Source organism: Aphelocoma coerulescens, chromosome 12 (genome assembly GCF_041296385.1).
Source record: "Aphelocoma coerulescens isolate FSJ_1873_10779 chromosome 12, UR_Acoe_1.0, whole genome shotgun sequence".
Lineage (NCBI taxonomy): Eukaryota > Metazoa > Chordata > Aves > Passeriformes > Corvidae > Aphelocoma > Aphelocoma coerulescens.
Window position 1 is genome coordinate 11317863 of NC_091026.1, and position 23282 is coordinate 11341144.

At 44.4% G+C, this 23282-nt stretch overlaps 1 long non-coding RNA gene across 3 annotated transcripts in view; it reads right to left on the bottom strand.

Annotated features, from left to right (window-relative positions):
- LOC138117436 (uncharacterized) overlaps positions 1–23282 on the bottom strand; it is a 117395-nt gene that overhangs the window by 86435 nt on the left and 7678 nt on the right. The window contains exon 1 of one of the 3 annotated variants that reach the window (XR_011154640.1): positions 5195–5249. The exons of the other annotated variants lie outside the window; for them this stretch is intronic. This is a non-coding gene — a long non-coding RNA (uncharacterized lncRNA). Of the gene's footprint in view, positions 1–5194; positions 5250–23282 lie in introns of those variants that run through there. 3 annotated transcript variants of the gene reach the window in all.

A 23282-nucleotide genomic window follows, 5' to 3' on the forward strand; every position in this document is an offset into this window, starting at 1 on the left:
AGTGCCACTCTTCAGCCTGCACTGCATTAAAGAGAATTTCCCAGAGCTGGAGGATACTATCATTTTAAGTTTTTTGTCAGCTCTCTACCTGTAAGCACAGAGCACAGCTAGTCTCAAGAAACCTTGCTTGACAAAGGACAAGGCTGAAGATCAGAGCAGAAACAGGACTTGCTGGAAAACAGCACTTCTGAAAAGGGCTTGGAGAGCACCAGGGCAGGATGTGCCCTCTGGCAGCAAGCACTGAGGAGAAGACACATCTTTGTGGAGCACAGACTGATCTCCACCCCACGTTCCTAACTCAGAATTGTTCAGCTGTTCCCCATTAGCTACAGAAAGAGCCAGACACATCCAGATCTTATTTTACTGAAGGTTTTAGTACAGGTTGAATCATCTTGCAGGTACAGTTAGCCTTCATCAATGAGGAAGAGCTGGTGAGTAACAGATAACCAAACGTCAGTAGCTAGAGGTGACGACTGTCATCCTTGCAACAGCTTTATCAAAGGCTTCAGTGACTTGGAAATCATGAAATCAAAGGGGAAAATGAGAATGCACAAAAAATAAAGAAAAACATGTATTCTTAAATATTTTTGGCTTTTTTAGATATGAATTTCAGTGTGACTTATAACTCCACATGTAGTAGCCTTTTTTTTTTTTTTAAAAGGTACTAAAAGCCAGGGCACTATCAACACAACCCTATACACTTCCCAGTCCACAAAACTGTGCCTATAGCCAGTCTCCCAATTCAGAGCTTCATTCCAGATCCCAAAGCTTTCTTTCAGTCATCTTTACAGCTCCAGGAACATTTTGAGTTGTAGATCCTGAGCCCACAGTTTCTCTCTACACCCATGAAATCCACACAAGACAGCCACACACATTTTTCAGAACTTCTCACACTGCCTGGTTCCATGCCTTCCAAAATTCCCTTCAGACAGCACCTGGGGTCCCTTTCATTAGCTATCCAAGGTGACCCTAAGACACCCATTATTTTGCTGACATGAAGATCTGTGCCCATAAATCTCTGCACACTGAGAGGTGCCTGAGCAAGACCCTGTGAGACAGAGATGATCACCTTGTCACATTAGAAACTGATCCCATCCCTTGCCAAAAGCAACTATCACAACTTAAAATATATTTGTTCTCCTTCCTTTTTCCCTTGAAAAAGGACTCCTATTCAGACATAGCAAAGGGGATGCATTTCAAGAACAAATTTAAAGCACATATGCTTCAGAGGGTTACAAAGGAAACAGCACACACTCTCTGGGACAACTTGCTTTGGTTCTCTCAGGCCCCAATTATACAAACACATAGGCCTGTACTTAATTTTAGTACAGAAACCAGCAAGTTTTGTGGAAACTAGGGTAGGGACACTCCCATCTGCAGAATCAGGGCTCAAGTCACCGCCTCTTACTGGAGTGAGGGCTGAGAAATATTTCCCTCCACAAGACAGAAGTCAGCACAGTAAAAGCACACAATTGGAGCAGAAATTGTAGAAAAAAAGCAACAACCCTGTCAGTAATGGACGGATCTGCAACACCCATTTTATTTGGCTCTTTAATTTGGGGAAAAACTGCAGTCTGAACAGCTTTCCATTTCTACCCTCATCCACATGGGGCACTTAAACAAGGGTTCAAATATAGTACGTGTTACAGCAAAAACGCCAAAGGGTTAAGCCCATAATTTCATAAAAGGGAGCCAGGGAAGCACAAACATTCAGACGGAGGGCACAAGCCTAGAGCATTCCTACTCTCAGCTCAAATATTGGAGCAGCAATTTTAAGCAAGTGCTGTGGCCACCTTTGCACTGTTCACTGTTGTCAGGCTGGAACTTACTCGGCTGCACCTTACCTGCCAGAAGCAGCCTTGCAAAAAAAAAAAAAAAAAAACAAAACAAAACAAAACAAAAAAAAAACAACAAACAAAAAAGACTTGTTTTTTACAATCTGGGAGGCATCCACTCAGCAATAAATAGCACAGCATTCATTTAGCAATATCCCCTTTCCTCCACCCACTCAGCCTGGGCTAAGCTTTTAGCACCTCATAGTCTATTCATTCTGAAAAGCCATCAGGATGAAAACAAGTACTCAGAGGGGATCAAGGATCTGTACCTTCCTGGGTATGAATCATTACAGCAGACTCACCATGTTCAAGTGAGTCTCAGTAAAGGTACTTTCATGAGAGTTTCTCTCCAAGAACATGAATAGAATGGTCGAGTAGAACATTCTAGTGTGCACAGGCTTTTGAAACGCAGCTGCCTCTTCTCAAGTGCCTGGCCCTGTGATATGTCCAGCATCATCAGCAAGAGTCAGGGGACTCAGCTGAACTGCTGTTGTCTGATTGCTCCCTTCCCAGATACCGTGACTTACAGGGCAGGACTTTTTGCGGCTTCATTCACAACTTAAAAGTTTCCTATCACAAACAATTATCTATTCAATGTTTTAGATGGTTTCACAGTCTGAGTTGCATTGCTGGTCTTCCAGAAACTTGGCATAGCATGTTGACAGATGGTCTATTTGGCATGTGAAGAGCTTTGCTTTTTTACATTGGTCAGATTCAGGAATTTGGCCTGCCCCAGGTAGCAGCTTATTTTACTGGCTTTCTGTATTGATATAGAGATCAAGGATCTCAATCATAAGCAGTCCTGCTGAGCAGGAGCTGTACAAATGCTGAACAAAAAGACATCTCATGCTTTTTACTTCACTTTGAAATAGATATTTAGATGTGAGACAACAAGATCTTTCTTCCTCACAATAAGTACACGGAGCAGCATAAAGAGAGATGGCCAGCAGAAAGAAAGTTCTTTCATGGAACTCCCCAGAGGAGGGGCTGAATAGATTGATAAGCAGGCCTAGATCTGAAACAGGCTTTGGGACACTTATGAAAAGCAGTGATTCAGTGTGTTTTCCTCTCCCATCACTTCAAATTACCCAGAAAAATACACACAAACACACACAGAGCAAACACAGATTTCACTTACCATATTCCCACCAGTGTCTGGTTAATTTTTTTAATGCATCCATTTTTTGCTCATAAAAGCATGCACACACACACAAAATCCTGTGAATTTCAATCTTTCTTTTTGGGTGCTGATATTACTGTTATTATTTCTACACACACATACTCCTGACAACTCTGTAGCTTATTGCAATTTCCAAAGAAAGCCCAGAGAATGCTGAGTAACCCTGGTTTTGAGGGAAAGAATAAGTGATGATGCAGACAGCTGTGAGACAACCCGGTCAAAATACAAAAATTGCAAGGCCATGGAAACAAAACTCCTGTACATGCCTATAGAGAGAGCTGTACACAAGCTCTGGCAGGATAGTTCTTACTCACTGTCACACACACACTGCTTTTACACCAGCTAGTGCTGCGGACCTCGGATCTAAAGAGCTGCAGAGCCTATTAGATGCCTAATCACCCATGATTAATTCAAATGGAGCTTTCCCATTCACAGGAACACTCCCAGCTTCCGAACAAGAACAGTGTTCTCAATTGTGTCTCAACACGCTCTATAAAGTGTGATGAAAGAGGACAAGAAATTTTCCTCGAGAAAGACAACAGTCTACTCGTGTTTTAATAAACTTGTACATTTACAGTTCTTCATGAGTGCAGACTTTTATTACCTGTGGCAAGCCAAAACTGCTAAGCAACACACGCCTCTGGGATAGTCCCTTTAGAGCTCTCAGAGTCCACATTAACATGCCAAACACGCTAAGGTTTACTTCTCTTTGTCCTTCTCACAGTTCCATCTGCTATTTCCTCAAAGTGAGACCCAGTTTCAACAACACGCACCACTCGCATGGAGAAAGATACATTCTGGCAGGTTTGTAGCTACATCTGCTGTTCCTTGCATAAGACTTGTATATTTTAGAAATGGCAAGTCACGTCCTTGGCAGCCCATTCTCACCTGTGTACTACAGCAGGCAAAAGCTAAGTAGGTTTCTCTGAATCAGCCTCTAGCTGCAGGGTACATGTAGGTGGAACTATTTCCCTCAGGTAGTCCTTCTTACTCAAGGAAGGAGGTGGGTGCGAGGTAAGAATTTTTCGAAGACATGTATTATTCAGACAATTCACTTCTACCAGAATTCAGCACCCAGAATCGTGCACTGAAAAGACACCATACACCTCACAGACAGGAGTGCACACCTACAGTGGAGAGAGAGAGAATGAGATGGGGTACACAGACAGGGCCGACACAAAAAAAACCCCAGCAAACAAATAAAACCCCCAAAAGCACACACCAGATTCTAAAGAGGTCTTGCACTGAGACACCCAAAATCATCTGTTCTAGCCAAAAGTCCCACCCAGAATCCTTAGATGACATTCTAAGCTCTCTCAATGATTTCTTGGTCGCTCCCTGCCTCAGTTTCCTCGGTTACACAATTATGAGATAAATTCTTATTTGCCAATACTGATGGAATGTGGATAACAGCAGCTGGGGGGGTGGGAGAGGTTTGCTGTTTTCTTCTTTTACTCTGGGATACTGCCCTTAAATTACTGCTTCATTTCATGCAAAAGCTCTGACTTTTTTTTTTTTTTTTTTTTTTTTTTTTTTTTTTTTTTTCTTTTAACAACTGCAGAAGCCCCAGCCCTGGCTTGGAACATCCAGTTCCAATTGAAAATGCCCAGAAATTCTCTCCCAACCATAAAATTTCACGTGCAGGAACTTTCAGCTTTCAGCTTACACTTTCAGACGCAAGAGCTAAATCCTGCCTCTATAACCCCCGTGAAACATAAAGAGATGCATAAACACAACACAGAGAAAGAAAAGCTCCTCCAGTGCTTTGCTGAGGCTGCCGAGCCTTTCTCTTGACATCAGTTGTACCAAACGACCTCTTCCTACTTCAGTTCCAGCCAGACAACAATGTAAATGTTATCCTACAGAAAATGAGTTGTTGTAACAACAAAAAGAGGTGTTACAAGCTTCCAGGTAAGTAGACAAGCAGGAAACGAAAATGGATAAAGCAAGTGCAATCACAAGAGAACAACCTAACATCACCAAAACACACACCAGGAGCTCCACACTCAGCTGGTCCAACCCAGCTCTCCAAATACACCCAGAGGCTGAAACAAGCTGCTCCCACAGGCACGCTGTGCCCAGGGTCTGCACCAGCAAGATAACACTGAGAGAAATGAACCCAAAAAGTGCACAGAGCCTTCCTTCCCTGCTGCCCTGGACCTTCCCCACCTGGCCTTACCAGCTCCATGCAGGCAGAGCTCTCCTCCAGTGCCTTTGGGATGCAAGGACAAGGCCAATGCTTCACACTCCCAGAGCAGCCAAGCTTCTCATTCCCACAGTAAATACAATTTAACACAGCTGTTTTAAACACTCTGCAAACTGAGCCCACCCAATCCTCCTGCCCAGCCCAAACCCCATCAGCTGAACTGGTGTCTCTGGGTGCCTGGGTGCTTTCAGACAGTCACAGCCCCTGACAGCTGCAGCCACCATCCCTTGGCTCTGACGAGGGAAAAAAGAAAGTGAAAAATTGCTAGAAAAGAGTCACTTCCCTCCCATTGCCCTGCCCGGGATGTTAATTGACTCCCTGATGAGAGAAGTACACCAGTCCCTCAGCACTTCTCACAAGCAGGCTCTGGAACCTGTGGGGAAATGACGGCGTTGCCCAGGGCTGAGATGGAGATGGGCAGAACTCTGGAAGCCCCTTTCTCCTCCTGGTGAACTGCAAAGTGTCTTGGGATCTGTTTTCAAATTAGCAGAGCACTTCAGGCATCACAAAGGCTTGTATTCTTGCAGTACAGAAGCCATGGGCTACTAGAAATGGCCACCATCTGAGGTATGGCATTGCTCTGAAAACCATGAGGTGGTACCAGGCCAGAGCACACAGTTAATGCAGTTTTATAAGATCTCTGCACAGCCACAAGTCACTGTATGATTTTACATCCTGCTCTGGCCATCCTGGCAAACTACCTCTACCTCTCCCTTGAGCTGACATCCATCTTTACTGTAAGTATGAAGAATAAATGAAACTTTCTTGAACTGGGAGGTTAACCTGCCTTCCCAAACAAAACCAAAAACAAACAAACAAAAAAAGTGTGGTTAGGGCTGCAAGTTTTCCTGATGCATCAGAATCATCAGTTTCATGGAAAGGACCACGGGGCTGACAGAAAACTCTGACGTACTCAGTTTCCCAGGAAGAAGCCTTGGTGTTGTAAAGTCTGTCCTCCTCTGTCAAAAAAGGAAGCTATAAGACTAAGACTTAGCTCATTCCTCCCACACGTCACTCCTTTAAAGTATCACACCAGTGCCCTAGGTTGATGCAGCTTATTCAGTTTTCTTCCCTGTTTCCAGCTTGTCCTTAGAGCTGATGAAATCATTTGTCCTGTAACTTGATAGTAAAATTCACCTATAGAATGTACACAAGCTCCCAGCTGGTTGCCAGATGGCAAGAAAGCCATCTGATTTCTATTAACTTCATTGGATTTGAACCTGGGAGCTGAAAAGCCCCACATCTCACAGCCAGTCCTTGGCTGAGTCCATTCCCTGCTGCTCTCCTTTCTTTGAAGATTTGGATTCCATTCACACGAGACACAAGTCTGGCCAAGCACCACCTCCAGCCCCAGCTAAACTAAACCCAGCTACCCACGTGAATGATGAGCACAGACCTAACTATGCAAATCTGTGAAATACAGTGTCTGAGCAGACACTTGGAGGTGTTCTCTCCCATGACAAGTGTAGCCAAGCCGCCTGCACCTGCATCTTCCAGAAAAAGCATTTCAAATATAGTAATGATTTTAAATTCACAGTTAAGTGTGACAGCTCACACCACATTGCAGTTTAAAAGCCATGAGGCAAAGGTGTGTCAATCAACCCAGGTCTATGGCAAAGCTTATAACAAAACCCAACTCTCCCTGCCTATGGTGTTAAGCTGCAACTAGAAACACAATCTTCCTTTATATTAACACCTCCTCTGCCCAGTGTCATTGAGAATAATTAGATAAAAATTGCAGCAACATAACTGCAATGGAAGTTAGTTGGAAGTCCTTGATAAGATTGTCTTCATTGCAAGGTGATACTGCTTTGTTAGCTTCCAGCCGACACACAGAGACCTGGCAATAGCTTTGTGGTCTTGCATGGAGCCTGAGATGGATGCATTCCCACCCCTTCAGCTGAAAATTGAATGTCATGCATTGATTTTCTGCTCAGGTTTGATGTGTCCTTCACAACCTGAGGCCTCAGGCAGTTGCACTGGGAGCTCACCCTAGAACTGGAGATTTTGACAGGAAAGTTCTGTTAGATGTTACACCATAACTTTGTTTGAAGGGTGTGGAGGAAATGCTGTCCAACCTGTTAACTGCGTAAAAGGCCCTTTGAACTGTAGTTACCTGTTGGCACAGAGCTCAGTTAGGCAATCTTGTTTGCATTTGATTATACATATAAAGAAAATGTGGAGCTGTGTCACATTGAACTGAGATATTTTCAAAAAGATGTGGATAAAGAGCTCAGGAACACACTGCAGGAGCACTCGGAAGTTTGCCAGAGGAAAAACAGGGGAGAGAGACCTCAGGTCAACCTTTTACATTCATTCATGTGGTTGTTCATCTATTCACAGTCACCGTCCTCCTCCTTAAGTGCTAGCAGGCTTTGGTAGAGCACAAAGAAGGAAAGTTTTGAGTGGACAAAACACAAAATTAGCATCCTCATTTGGTGGCCAGTCCTCGTATTTGGACTGGATTCTGCCACAACATCTACATTTTGGGAGAGTGAAGGTTCACAGTCCAGACCCACATGCACACATGCAAAAAAACACAGTAACAGGCACTTATCATGGGGTTTTATGGGACTGGTGGCAGCCTAAAAACACGCACAGGAGTGCACAAAGTTTTCTGGTCACCCAGTGTACAGGCATCACCCACTCCCTGTGGCCAGGCTCTCAGAGGGTATTTGCTGTGTAGTGAGGGAGTTTTGGTAATGAGGAGACTACCAGAGGTACAGAAAGGCAGCTGGTTTGGTTAACAGAGGATGTGCTGTGACTGTTTTGTAGAGGAAAACACAGCAATGGTTAAGGGAGGAAAAACAGAAGAGGAAGAAGATATTTCATGTCAAAGGGCTCCAATGCACATCCTGATTTTTAGCATCAGCCTTTTTGGGTCCAGACACATTTATATGGAACAATTCCTGGGTGGTGAGAAAGAAAATAAATGTAGTTCTGCAGGCTATATGTCAGAATATTCATGACAGCTGTAGATGATTTATAGCATACCAGGCACTGAGATCGGTGCTCGGCCCACACGGGCTCTTTTCCTAAGACAAGGCACAGGTCTATATAACACAGAGGGATTAGGGCCTATCTGTCCATCTGAGACACTCATGGGACATAAGGTTTCTGATGCCAGGGGGAAAAAAGTTTCCATGTACTGCCTCCTGGCTCTGCCCCATGAGCTGCAGCATGTCATGTGCACCACTGGTGTTTCAGCCGCTTTGTTTGCTTACAAAGCAGATGTTTGACAGGCACAGAAATAATTCCTTCAAGATCTGCAACAGCTGTGGCCAGCTCTTATTCAGATAAGAGGCCCTCTATTTCTACAGCCACCCAGCCAAGGCCTTATGCAACTTGGTTAAATTGCCTTTTGAGACGCTGCCTTGCCAGCTCGAGTAAGTGGCAGATACCTCTCTATGGGAGAAGAAAATAAGTCTTTTGTTAGACGTCAATTTGCTTTTCCTTTGGGCTCACATTTTGAAACACTTTATTTTTATCTTGTTTTGGGAAGGTTTTCATAATGTGGAGTCTTTATGCATCAAAACACGTGCTGCTCCTGCCCCTGCCAGCCTTCTGTGCTTTGGTGTAGAGGCACGTCACTTCTGTCTCTGTAGGAACACAGAGCTTTCCTGAGGTCCATTGTGGGACTCACTGGTGTTGAGTGGCCATTTTCATAGCCCCAGATCTCCTCCTCTCTTGCTGACACTGTTCATTCTGTGCAGGGTAGAATCTACAGCTGACATGGGAAGTTTAAAAGATTCTTTCCAGAACTAAAATATCATTCCGTGATCGTCCTTTAAGGAAGGGAAAAGACAAACCAGGCTGAACTCACCAAAATCCTCCTCTCAACAAGCAGAAGAGAGTCCCAAGACATTTTTGCACACAAATGGGAAATGTAGGAACATATAATACAGAGGTACTCACGCTGTGTGGACACAAGCCATCCACAGTAGCTTAACACTGACCTAGTACTGTACCCACTCAATAGAGCAAGCCCAGCATCAGGGATTAGTGCATGGTCTCAACAGCACCAGGTGCTGCAGACTCAGATCTTGTTGGCTTAAATGTGTTTTTCTACAGTCCCTATCTATGGTGTTATCACAACTTCTTGGTTCACTGAAGTCACACCTGGCTCCGAATTTAAACACTGGAGCTGTGTACATGAAGCAACAGAAAGTCTACCTGGCACATTTCACATGTGTTTTTAGATCCTAGAAGTAAGAAAATATGTGCTCATAACATGGAAGAGCTGACATCAAAGCAGCCAGAATTAACTCACAGAACTTTAGTTAGGAACACCTTGGTAAAAATGCAGATAGAAGAAAAACTTCCATTTTTCCAGTGAGAAGCTGAGAATAAAACTGAGCTTCATCAGTTCAGACATGAATTTCCTTTGGGTTGATTGCTCTGGGAGTGGCCATCACAAAGGCAGATCTAGGAAATACAGAAAACACGGGTGAAGTTCAAAACAACAGCACATGACCACTCTTTGCAAAACAGGAGTCATAAAAACTCAAAGGATCTATTAACACTTCACCCTTCTATTGTACCTCCCTCTGGAGGACTTCACTGGAGACACGTGCCAGGTTGTGACACCTTTACTCTGCACCTCGCTGTCTGCGTGACCCCATTTGATTTTATGATTCAAAGCAGTATCTGAAGTACAGAGGGATCAGACTCCTGCCCTAGCTGGTGCTCTGTCAGTCAGTTTAGGACTGATGAAAATGTTGAGCCAAAAATTAGTCACTTTCCCTTGGCATTATTTTGATATTCAGAGTCTAATGAAACATCAGTTACAAACACAGAGGTGTGATAATCAAGGTACTTGTCAAGGAAAAATGGAAAACTACCCGAGGTGTTAAGCACTGCTCTCAGCAGTTGATACACTGCATATGCAACATTATTTACTGCATGAAAAGGTATGAAGGGCTCTGGCCTGCTCTTACACCTCATCTTCCAGATTCAGGTGAGGGACCATCTTAGCTCCTCCTTGGAAAGGTCACTGAAGTCAGGGCCACTGAGGTAAGGGAGGGTGAATCAGGAGCCTGCTCTGTGCTACATTTCACCCTTGTTGAAAGAAAGGTCACCCACAATGGCAATTCCACAGTGAGTAAAGTGGTGATCATTAGATCATCACAGCATGGCACACTCCTATTGCTGTTACAATGATCCAAATAAAAAAATCTTCATGAGGCTTCTCTTGTGACATTTGTCATTAATAAGCATTTCCTCTTGCAATTCATCTCAGTTCAGTTAAATGATAATTCCACTAAGAAAGAATGTCCATACAGCAATAGTATGCATGACATGATCCTGCAGGTAGCCAACATTTAAAAGAACTAAAAATATGTTGAATGTGTTTATGGAGATTTCACAGTAGTGAGAAATTAAATTACATTAGATGGGAGTGGATTAGAATAATTTTTTGGTGAACTATTGTGGGGGATTTCTGAGAACTTGAAATCACATTGTGAATCCATTCTTCAAAGGAGAAACAGATGGAGCAGAATTTCCTAGAGATTTTCTGCTGTTTCCTCAGCTCCCAGGTGCAAATTGTGTTGATTCTTCCCTTTTGGCCTCCTCTGAATTTTGAGTGTTCAGAGAAAGTGCTCCTCAGCTCTTGCCAGGCTTGTTGAGGTAGGGGCTGCCTGAATGTCCCCTGCCTGTACATCCCCTTCACAGCCCAGGACTGGGCTGCTCTGCCATTATCAATCAACATCTTGGAATACTCATTTCTGACTTTGTGTCATGTTCAGTGTTGAAGTGCCCACTAATACCAGAGATGCTTCAGTGTGGGAATCAGACCTAATTAGATGCTGCACCTTCATGTTTCAGCCAGTAGCCCACATTTTGAGTCAAAGGAAGCAGCTGAAGCTTTGATGGAGGGGAATGGAGCCCTCTCATTTATCAATGGCACAGAGCAACTAAAATAACAGCTGCCCAAGAAGATGCAGAAGAATGCATTGAAGCACCAGTGCAGCCCTGGGAGTTATTTCACAGTGAAAATGTTCATTACAGTGCTGCTCTTTAACCAAGTATTTCCATTTCTGGTTCTCATTGCTGGTGTTTTAGCTTACAGAGGTTCTTCAGAGTGGCTAAGATCTTCCCTTCCCCTGTACAATTGCTCAACACGCTCACAATTTTGAGACAATCTGTATTAGTCAAGGGCAGAACTTGGACTGCCATGCCAGAACCTTGCATTCGCAACTTTTCTGCAAGCATATTTTTTGGTTTAACCCTCAGGTCAGACATCTAGCTGATATATATAGAAATTACTTTCTGTGGACCCAACTCAAATGAATCTGAGTGTCCAAAGAGGGAATTATTGTTTGCAACTGATTGCACTTAGAGTTGCAACACAGGGGAGAGTGGTTTTTTGCCTTTTTGCTTTTTTCCCCCCTTGTCGTCTTTGGAAATTTCACAACCTTCAGTTAGCCAGACTCTGAGTCTGAGCTGAGGATCTTGCAACACTGGTTTATCAATGCCACTGAAAACCAAATCTGCAGTGTCATAACTTTCATTGATCCACCAGGTTGGATCTAAGCTGATAGAAGATCAGATGAGATCTCAGGGGAAAAAAAAGTCCAATCTCTTGATTCAGCCTGACATGGAGTTGCAGCCTGGCAGCACATCAGCCTTCTGGCTAGCACAGAGAGCAAGGCTTCACCCAGGACAAACTCTGACACAGTGCAGTCAGTCAGGTGTGTCCCACCACAAAGAGAAGCATTCTCATGTCCTGGGACCTGTGGGGCACAGCCAGGAGAGGCACTGCAGACATGTTCTAGTGCAGGGTCTTCGAAGCCATAGCCCAGGCCAGAGACCCAGATGCCATTCATCCAGAAAACCCCATACAATCAATGTTCACTAGTCCTGCTCTTGCCCAACAAGACAAGCTTAGAAATGCTCTCATTGAAGCTTTTGGAATATGTGACCTGGGGGCTGTTGGTTTTGTTTGCGTTTTCCTCTTTATTTGCTCTCTGTTACTATGTTAATGTAGTTCTCCCTACATGTACTGTTGCCTGAATCTGTCCCATGATCTTGTTAGTGATGTCACAAGCAGGGTTATGACTACTTGTGACAGCACATGCTGAAACAACCCTTCAGAAGATTAAGAAGCCACTGGGAGGACTGACATCCTGGAGGCAGAAATTCCACTTCTGTGTGAAATGGTCCATGTCAGTAAAACTTTAAAGAAGGGGAGAAATATGTGGAGGTTAAAGAATTCTGCATCAAGCACTGGATTTTCCTTTAGATCTCATTCCAGGCTCAACAGAGAGACAAAGGATCAGGGACTTCATGTTGACTGCATCTCTTTCATTCTGTATTCTTGAAGGGAACAACTGAAAATGTGAGAACTGACCTTTCCTAGAACCTCTTCCGCTTTTCCTGGAAATCAGTCTTCAGTCACATGATAGGGTTTTGCTGCTCTTTAGGAATTCCAGATCCTGAATGAGGCAGACTGTAAACAAGGAAACCTGATACCTCAAGGACAGAAGGAGAGAACAAGATGTCCATAGACACACTGGAGTGTTTTCAAGCATTGCAATGTGTTCTGTGGTTTGTTTATAAATGTGCCTGTCTCTGAGTGTACACACACATATATACACACACTCCTACAGAGTACATACTATCATTTATTCTCCCACATCAGTGGAAGCAGAGAGAGTCAGTCAAACAAAGTGACATTCTCCAGGACAGGCACTGCTCTTTCAGCCCAGTCCCAACCACAGCCCTCTCTTTGTGTTTGCAGGTCTGTGGTTTCAAACCCAGTTATGTTCTGGCACAAGGCAGAGATGGCAGGGCCTTGTTTGTGGGTGCAAGCTGGTATATGAGCACCCACAAGCTACCACTCAATACCAGTCTCTCTTAACTCGTTGGTTACTAAAACCCTGTCTGGCTTTTATGGAATGTATCTGACTTTGTGGCTGCTGGAGATGAGACATGGGGTGGGCAAACAGAGAATTTTTTTGACAAATAAGCAGTATGGCTAAAAAACAGATGGGACAGATTCCTCAAAATGCACAAGGAGAAAAATGGAACCTGGGGAATCAGGGTAGCAGCTGGATTGGTACAGCCAGAGGGAAAATGAGAACTGCAAGAGAAGCTGAACCTTTACACTAGAGCATGTTCTTTCTCCTCCAAGTCAGACGCAGTTAGCAGTCCTGTGCCAGACATTCATGTTAACTACTAAGAGCTCCTTAATCCTAAGACATTTTTATTCTTAATATTAAACATTTACCCCTTATCAGAATACTAGCCTTAAACCTAATACAGCTGGAACTCAGAAACAGGGTCAAAAATTGCTTCTTCACCCTCAATTTATAATAGACAACTTTCAGGCAGTTGGAGGCAAACATTTGCTATCGAGTACTTCCCAAGTGAGTTAATTTCTTGCCATTTGCAAAATGTTGATCCAGGAGCCCTGTTTGCTCAAGTCTGTTTTGGAGGCACAGTTCTGAGTGGTACTCTGAGAGGAACACTCACAATCACAGCATCCAGGCCATTAAATAAAGCCTTATAAAACCCTAGCAGAAGTTACTGGAAGGATTCCCATTGATCCATTAGATTTTGGATAGGGCTTGAAATACAACAACTTAACTGATAAATGCAGAGACCTCTGCCCTCTCTTGCAGGAATTTTCCTGCTATTTGGATGCTTTGCATGTCAAATGCCATCAGGACCGGTGGCCAAAATCTCTGCCAGAAAGAAAAGGTGGTTTGTTTTGTGTGTGGTCACTTCAGGATTGGTGTTAGGGCTCCGTTTGAGCTGCCAGGTGCTATCTCTCCATCTTCCTTCTGTGTGGGATCTCCAAGGTCTTGCAATCCCAACATAATTCTGCCTGTACTGCACAGAGCAAGGAGAGAGCCTTATGGGCAGTTTTGCCATATCCCACTGAAACAGGCTGAGCTTTACTGGTCAGTGTGGGCAGTGACCTCTGGGTATTTATCTGAACAACTTCACATAATAAAACTGCTTGCTTACACTGAATGTGGAGCCACCATCCAGAGCCATCCACAGAATCTTTTCTCAGTCCTCTCCATTGTTATACCCTGCTTTAGCCGAGGAAACACCAAGACCAAAATATGGAGTGGTGTAAATCTGAAACTATTGGAAAGAAAAAGCCTCCCTCATCTCAAGGACTCTGGCAGTAAAGCTTCTTGCTTAGGCAGCTGCTGGAGACTCATTTTGTTCTAGCCTTGAGCTAAGCACCTGCCAGGCCATTTTTCTGCTGCAGTTTTACTTTCTGTAAAAATAGAACTAATTATTAGATGTCACTAACACAATTTATACCCATCTTAAGAGGCCTAATAAATAGTGGCAAATTAATGAGGAAATACACTTAGACTTGAAATACAATGTTAATACTAATCACATAATTGAAAAATTCAGCTCCCCAAGAAAACCAGTGGGGCTATGACATTCCTGCTGTTCCCTCCTGTCCAAGTACAGCTACACAAACAACTCACCGTGACTTTGCCATCCTGTGAGGAACTGCCTGTCTCCAGCTGGATACACCCTTGGATAAATGTCAGTGTGCTTCCTTGGCCATGAAAACATGGGAAGATGCTTCCTACCCTCTGCAGTGTCATAGTGGGCAGCTGGTCTCTGACTGGGACCAGCCAGAAATCAGCCCCAGTTTATCTCGCTCATGCAGTCATAGCCTGGAGCTGCTGCAAGACAATTCTGGTCCCAGATTTTCATCCCTGGATCCTCTGGAGATAGTTATAATGGGCTGAAACATCTCAGAGGAAGAAGAAGAAAAACAGCCAAGAGCAGTATCTTTAGCCAATCAGCAAATTTTTTTCCCAACGATCCACCAGTGTGTGGAGGCCTGATGGTTTATGTCCCTTCTGATATTTTTCTCTCCTATCACATATAATTGTGAATCCTCTCATTAGTCATACTGCACTCATTCCAGCACATCATTTAATCTTTCTTCATCAAAACACCATTTAGACAAAGATTATCTTATTTGAAATGTGGCTGCTGTCGTCACTTCCCTCTCTGCTGTATTTGTTCGCTGCTCTATTCTTTTTTTAGGCAGTCGTGCCAGGTAGCTGTTGATGAGTAACACACTGTTCATCTGTTGCTGTCATGTAGCCAACAAAGCCCCAAAGATGCCATCAGAAGTAAAAATAAAGCCCATAGCACGATACTGAAATCGTCTTTTCTGCATGAGAGTGCAAGCCCTTCCCCATCAGGCAGTTCTTCTCTCTACCATTCTCTTAATCCCTCTCAAGAAAATATCTTGTTTATTTGCAGAAAAAGAAACCACAAATGCCCTAGACTTCACTTGAAAGAAGCATTAAAAAACTAATTGCAGATAAAAGTTGCTCGAGAGGGTGCAGAATGTTCCTGCTGTGGCTACAGCTGCTTAGGGAGGCAAATTGTCCCTGTTTAGGTTAGTGTGAGAGCATGCCCGTTTCTTGGCTGAAAAGTCATGTGTGCACCATGGATGTTTGCAAGAACGAGCTAATTTATGTTATCGATGAAAATGTGTTTGCAAGTAGAGTACTCAGCTTCAGAAATCTGCTGCGCTGCCTTGCTTTGCAGAAGTGGCCAGCAGAATGCACTGTACGTGCAGCACAGATATAATTTGGATCATTGCTCAATGCCCACAGGGCCAGGGTTAATAAAGCAAAAGGGAACAGAGCACCAAAGCACTGTTGATATCTGTATGTGCACCAGAGACCATTTCATTGGCTTTGCAGAGGAGCTTTCTGTCATGTAATTGCTCAATATTCAAAGCAATACTTGATACTGCTTATCCAGAGATCTACAGTTCCAACCAGAAAAATATATAGACTGACAAAAAGGGCAGTGTGGGGAAAGTCATAGCAGGAGTAGCAATGAAAAATCAAGTAGCCAAAGAAAGAAATTTGGTAATCAAGCAACATGACATAAAGGTTGGTCTAGGATCTATAATGAAACTCAAACTTTGGGTGTTTGGATAGCAAGGGTGTAATTCTGAAAGGAATTAAGGGATTCCCACTCTAATTTGAAGTGGGCTGCAAATCATTCCCATCACAAAGGCAGGAATGAAGGTTAAGGGTCTGCCCAACACCTTGTGGCAGAGAATTAAGCAAATGTGGAGTCTGGTGATTCCTGCATGTGATACCAGTTCCTTTCTCCTTGCTTAGAACAAAGGTCAAGTGCAATTTGTGAGGACACCCATGGAGGAAGAACTTGTGTTCAGGGAAAAGTTTTAAACAGGAATAAGAAGGAAAAGGAGACTGCTGTATTTTGGTCATGGCAGAAGTGGAACTGGGGGTGCAGAAGGAGACAAGACTAGAGTGAGGAGGGCTGTCAAAACAACGCCCAAGCATCTCTGGAGGGAAGGCCTGGGACACCTCCACATTCCCTTCTCTAACATGGAGGGATTTGGGGATCTGAACTAGAGGGGGTAGGAGAAGGAGGAGGAAAGAGAGACACTTGCAAGCCAGATGTGAGCAGCATTGCCCCCAGAGTCAGGTCCAGCTGTGGGAAGGAGGGAACCTGGCCAACCTGGGATGCAGCTGTAATTTTAACAACCAGATGGCAGGCTCCGTGCCCAGCCTGAGGACAGAAGCCTGTAGGTTTTCCTCCAGCAGCTAGGTCACCTTTTCCTTTCTCACCCTGCTCTGACAAGCTCCACCTCAGCATGATTTGCTGTCACAAAGACACAGAGAAACCAAGCCAGACATTGCCAGATTAGAGAGCTTTGAGACAGCCACATAGTCACACTCATGCAGGTGGAGGAGCAGTTTGAGTCAGTCTTTCATAAAGCAGCCTTATAAGCCACAGGACAGTGGCTCCCACTCTCTCTTCTCTCTAGTACAGGCTCACAGAGGGTCTCAGCTGGCTGTCCTGGGTGGGCAGGCTTTCCCGAGGAAGGGAAGGGCAGGACTTGACACAGTTTGTTTTGCACATGTTTAATCAGCAGAGCAGAGCTTCATGAGCACTCGTGTACATGTCAGAAACAAGCCTCCTACAAAGAGTTGTCAGTGATGTTAAACAGAGCGAGAAGGCAAGCAGACCCAACCTCATATGGGCTAGAGCTGCTATTTTTGGGGTCAGATCGAGAGCCTGAGGGCTGGACTCTGACTTAGGAGATTTTCTCCCAATTCTGTTGGATGCAGTGAACAGGATCTGCACTGGTGCAGAGGATGTGGCAGGGGAGAACAGGAACCCCCTGCAGAAGCTTTTTGTGGCTTTATATGACAGGCAGATAAAGCTGGGGGTTTTCCACAATTGTTTGAATGAGCAAGTGCCTATTTCTCCTTTGCTGAGTTTGTATTTGTCCTTCTCAGCAGTGCTAGGTTGCTGTTCTACTACAGCCCAGTGGCTGATGATAATAAGATAATGCAGAGTTTGGACTGCTAGGAGCTTATAATTACTTCTTTTGAATGTAACTGTAAGTACATGTGCATGTTCTCACACAGATACATCTATGCACACAGATATACACATATATATGCTCACCTATTGATACCCTGCACATCCTCTGCAACAAGCAGGGAGACAAATGTAATACTTAAAGACACTGAATAATGAGTCACAGATTGTAGGGGCTTAACCCCTCACGTTGCCACTAACAACAGAAGCACTTTTGCCCTCAGTGGTGTGATAAGCCCAGGTTGTTCTTTGGTACTGTGGGGATCAGTGCCTAAAACAGTCACAGATTCATAGATCCTTATTTGAGATCTTACTTTTATTCCTTTTTGGCAAGAAATTATCTTTTTACTCCATCTGTAGTAATACAAAACCCCTTTTGAGCATTATAGTAATTACCACTGGTAATAATTTCTGTAATGATGAGTAGCAAACTCCTCTGGCACCATACAAGAAATACCTACACTCTCCCCCAAAATGATGGCAGGGAATTGCTCAGGGATACTAATCATATTCTCCCATCCTTTACCACACTGGAAGCAGGAAGAGCTGCCAGCAAAGCCAATGAGTTGGTTGTTCCCCAAGACCTGTACCCACCACCAAATTAGAGCTAAGAATGCTGGTGGACAAATGGAGTCTGCCATGGGAAAAACTCTTACTCCCAGCAGCTTCCTAAGATTGCTGTATGAGTGCAGGATTTCTTATCTGCAGGTCTAACCCTGTCCAACACAGGCAGTTTAAGCACAGACTGCTAAAGATCCCCTCGCCTTCCATGGGCTCATGATCAAGTTGTAATTGCTCAGCTATTGCATCTGTTTGCCTAATTAAAACCAGCTGTCTCTGTGCAAGCTCCCATCCAAGAAATAGCTGTGCAAATAAATTTTTTACTGTTAATGTAAAGAACACATTTGTGGCCTCTGCCCTAACTGGCCCTTCAAAAGCAGCATTGGTGTTTTAATTCCTTCCAAGTTCACACAAAAATGTGATTCCCCAAAACAATCAGTTCCTGTCCTTTCCTACCATCCAGCACAAGGCCTGAGACATTTCCCATTTGTATGGATTTATTGCCTAGTAATTATACTTCATGAAATCCATTCACAGTAAAGTGTGTCCTGGATACTCCCACTCATCCTGGCAAGCCAAATGTTTAACATCATGAGGGGTATAAAAATATAAGCAATCGTGTTTGAGTCACTTTTAGTGCAACAGATTAGTTTGCAGGGTCTGGCAGTGTTTATAGTATAAATCACACTTTAGAGATGAGAAAATACTCTGACATTATCTAGTTCAACTGGATTTTTATGTAAGTATGTATTTTCTGCTGTTTTCATCAAAACCTAATTTGAGAAACATCTCCATGTACAAGATTTCCACTACTTCCCTTTGGGATTATCCAACAAATTGACAGAAATCACTATTAGGAAATATAATCTGACATTCAGATCTACAGTCTCTGTTGCTCAGTTTAAGCTTTTTACATCATTTAACATCTCATTCCCTTCCTTTCTTACATCCTTCAGTGTTCACAGGCTCCAGATCCTTGCAGCTGGTTCAAGCATCCTGTCATTTATCAGTGTTTCTCCCAACTAACCTGTGTGCCAGTATAGACAAGGACACTTCTCCAGCTCTGCTTCCCTCCAGGTGAGGAATCACCCTACAGCTCTTGAACATGGGTTTGTCAGCAGCAGAGAGAAGAAAGCATTGCTAAGGACAGGTCCGTGGCCAAGTCAAACAGTCATGCTCACATAAAGGAGCTACTTCCAGTGTTTTGAATTATTTCATTTTTAATAGGTGTTTTTCCCCTCTGGTAATGGTTCAATCACCTTTCCCTTAGCTGAAGCACTCCCCTGACAAGAAAACACAGGAGCAACCAACTGAGACGTGTTTGGAGCTAAAGGCAGCTGCTGTTTACTTGTGTATTTTGCTTTCTCACAGAAGTGCCCGGTACGTTGTGGCCTGACACTGAGCAAGGAGAGACTGTGTGCATGGGGCATGGAAAGGGCATATTCCCCTCCTTGGCAGGAGTCCCTTGGCAGCAGCAACAGCTTAATGCACAGGTCAGCACCCTGACTTCCTCCTCCTGACCCCCTGCTTTATTCTGCACTCACTCCACGTGAGCACTCACCCCTCTGCTCACTCAGTGCCCTTGTGGGGACAGGACAGCTGGAGCTGGGACAGGACAGCTGGAGCTGTGGCCCTGGCTGAAGGCAGCTCAGAATTCCCACCGACTCCTCCAAGGCCAGGATTTCACTTTAAATGACCATTCTCCAGAAGCAATGAAGGATTAAAACTGTGCCACATGAGTGCACTGGTTAAAATGGAAGACTTGCTAAGCAGTTGCAGGGTCCAAAAAGAGTTACAGAGGGTCAAGTTTCCAGTTCAGTGAACCCTGTCAGCTGTCCCAGGGCACTGCCTCACTTGGGAGAACAGACACACACACCACCGAGAGTTAGAGGCTGAGATTTTCAAAACTCAGGGCATTGGACGCACAAAATCCATTTGCTTTTATGCTGATTGGGAATCAGATTCCTACCAGATCCAAGCCCAGGAAGGTACACACTCTCCTCCAAGTTCAGAATGAGGTTTTCTGGATCTGTCAATGCCTGGCATTGCCACAGCACCTGCAACAACTCCACTCAACGCCACGACCCACGTGGCTCCAGGAAGAGGCGACAGCTCTGCTGAGAGCCACGTGCTGCTCCCAGCAGAGCCATGCTGGTGGGTGCAGTCACTGCTTTGGTGGCCACAGGGCTGTATTGCTCCCTCTACATCACTGCCTTTTGCCATAGAGGAAGCTGTCAGCAAAGACATCATGGAGTGACTGAGTTTATTGGAAAGAGAAGCAATGAAGGAAAGGATCCAAGGCAAAGAGAAAATCTTTCCCTTTCAGAATGGCTGACCTCTTAGGAGTTGGGTACCTACATGCTCATACCACCTGAATGTAAAAAAGGCAGCTTGAGGTGCACACCATGCAATTACCTGTGCTGTTTTACACATGCAGAGATGTCCTGCAGCAAGCACTAAACTGTTTCACTGCCAACAATTTAGCCATATTTTAAATAAGTGCAGAACAGAGTATCTCTTTTAAAATGTTTGAAACAAGCACCTGGCCAAACCTGGCAGCCCCGTCCCTCTTTTCCTGAGGGCAAAGCTCCTGCTTGATCACCTTACAACATGCTGCAACCTGCAGCTGGGAGAAGAATAAACCCCTTCTCACAGAGATGAGGTGTTTATAAAACAGTGACCTGCAGCAATGGTAAAACAAACACAATAGAAAATGTCATGTTCAGCTACTTCTGTGCCCACTTTCCCTGTGTGGAAATGTCACCAACTGGACAAGATTGGCACACAACCAGAGAAGCACCTCAGCCCTTTGTACAGACTCCTGCTCATGAGGAAATTCCCTTCTTAATCCCCAAAACACATATCTACAAGGAGGCAAAATGCTGCTTTCCTCACCTTAGCACCTTCAAAAGCACCCAGGTGAGGCAGGGTGTAAGGAGCAGTACAATCCAGAATGCCAGAGCCAGTGTTGAGCTGAACTCTTGCATTCACCTCTCCTGCTGACAGGCTGCAGCACAGCTGGTCTTACCAGCACAGCACAAGTGTGGGTGTGTGCCAAAATCCCTATTTTGACAAAATAAGACCTATCTGTACAGAACTCTCCAGGGCCAAGAGGTCTTCCATGGTGCTAGCAAACCAAATGCCCTCACGTTACCTCCCCCTCTTGTCAGAGGCTTAGTGCTCTGATTGTTACTCTGAACATGTACCACAAAATGCCTCTGCTGTGCTGGGGTCCCAGTTGTACAGGATGGAAAGCTCTTAAGATAAAAATTTCTAGGGCTTAAATGAAAAGCCATTCTGAATGCAAAGCTGAATTCAGTTCAAGGTAAGGGTTTTTCTTGTTCAACATATCAGACTGCAACATAATTTGTAGAGTGAGTACGTCAGTCAAAATGTCTGCAGCTTTCTGACAAACCCTGGCCCATTGATTGCAATGTGCCCCTCTCTCCTGGGAGAGTGCAGTGTGAAGATCTACACAGTGTCCTGTCATCTCTGCAAGGTATTTCATCAGTCACCAGGCTGTTCTGCAATGTGCTTAACAGCAATATTGTGTAAGCTCAAAGAAAGTGAAGGCAAAGATCAACTTTGGTAATCCCTGGCCAGGCCAGTGAAGGTGATGAAGTCTGGGAATGGTCCTGCCATTCAGTCACATTACAGGTGGTCATTAGGTATTTGCCAAGGGTTTTGCAGGTGTTTGCAGTGCTGAAGCAAGGAAGCAAAGGCTCTGAAAAGAGATAGATTTAAGCTCTTTTACTGCATCAAGCTGGTTGACTAAATGCAGCAAACAGTGTAGGGTTTCATGTCTGTGTTTCTTCCCTTTGCTGGAGCTCATACCTCAAGATAAAATTGTGGTTTATAATACCTTTATCAAAAAAAATGGTAATCAGCAGAAATCATAATCAATACTTTGCAAAAGAACAGCCAAGGAAGGGAACTGAGCCTGGGGTAATGGATTTAATCAGCTTCGTTAACATTTGGCCTGGTTAATATAACTGGAACTGGTCTTCTGTCTTGTTTAAGGAAGGAAAATCTGCCAACTCAGCACCAGTGAACCCAGACTATTCATAAGAACTAGTCTTAACATTAGCTCGGGGGGTGGGGGAGGGAGGGGGAAACCAACAAACCACCAACACCAAACCACATTTGTCTTGGGCTTCCACAAAGCTTTCTCCTGCCCTGAATGACACTCCAAGAGCTGACAGTGGCTTCCTCCTGCCCACAGGATTTCAGTTAGAAAACACCTCACTTTGCTCTCTGGAAATGGATACATTAATGTAGTTCACACTGGAACATGAGATGGGGTCTTTGCAGCCTTGATCTTCCTTTCATTCCCCAATGCACTGTGGGGTGTTTTTTCATGCTGCTCTTCTAGTTTGAGGGATACACAGCAAAAGCCATAGTTTCCAGGAGCAGAGGCAATGCATCCAGACAGGAACCACTCCACGCAAGCCACCTGGCAGGACACACGTGCTGCCCCGAATGGGAACTTGAGATGCACCTGGGTTTTTTTCACATGGTAAATGCACGTGAGGATTGTTCCAATGAAAGGTGCTGAAGTCCCGTATCGATCTCCCTAACAGGCAACAGCAAAGCAACGAGCCCTGGCCCTGACCCCAGGGGTATCCACTCTGGCTGAGCACTGGGCCCCTCCAGGGACAAAGCCAGCACACAGGGCAGGTAACGTCACCACCCTGATGACCAGACAGAGGATGTTTATCTGTTGGGTATGTGAACTCATTCCCATCAGGAGACAATTTTGTTTAACACTGCCAAACATCTCCATAGGACTTCTTATGGCTCACAGCCTGCATTGCAAACTACGGAGGAAACCTGTACAGTGGGTGCTTTTTATGGAAGGATGGTATTAGGGCCTGCCTCTGGCCATTTGTGCAGCAGCATCCTGCCCGCTCCAGGGATGCTGGAGAGAGCAATACCCACTTACTGATCATAGACAAGGGTGCAACTACTCCACAGAAAAACCTTACCTTTAATAAAGGTTAAAGCAATTAAAAGCTGAATCAAGTATTTCGTGCTGAGATACAAAGTCTTCTTGGTTCTAGATAACTGCTGCTAATTATGTAGATTTTATTTTATTATCACGTTGCAAAGTCATGATAGCTCAGACAGTTCCTGG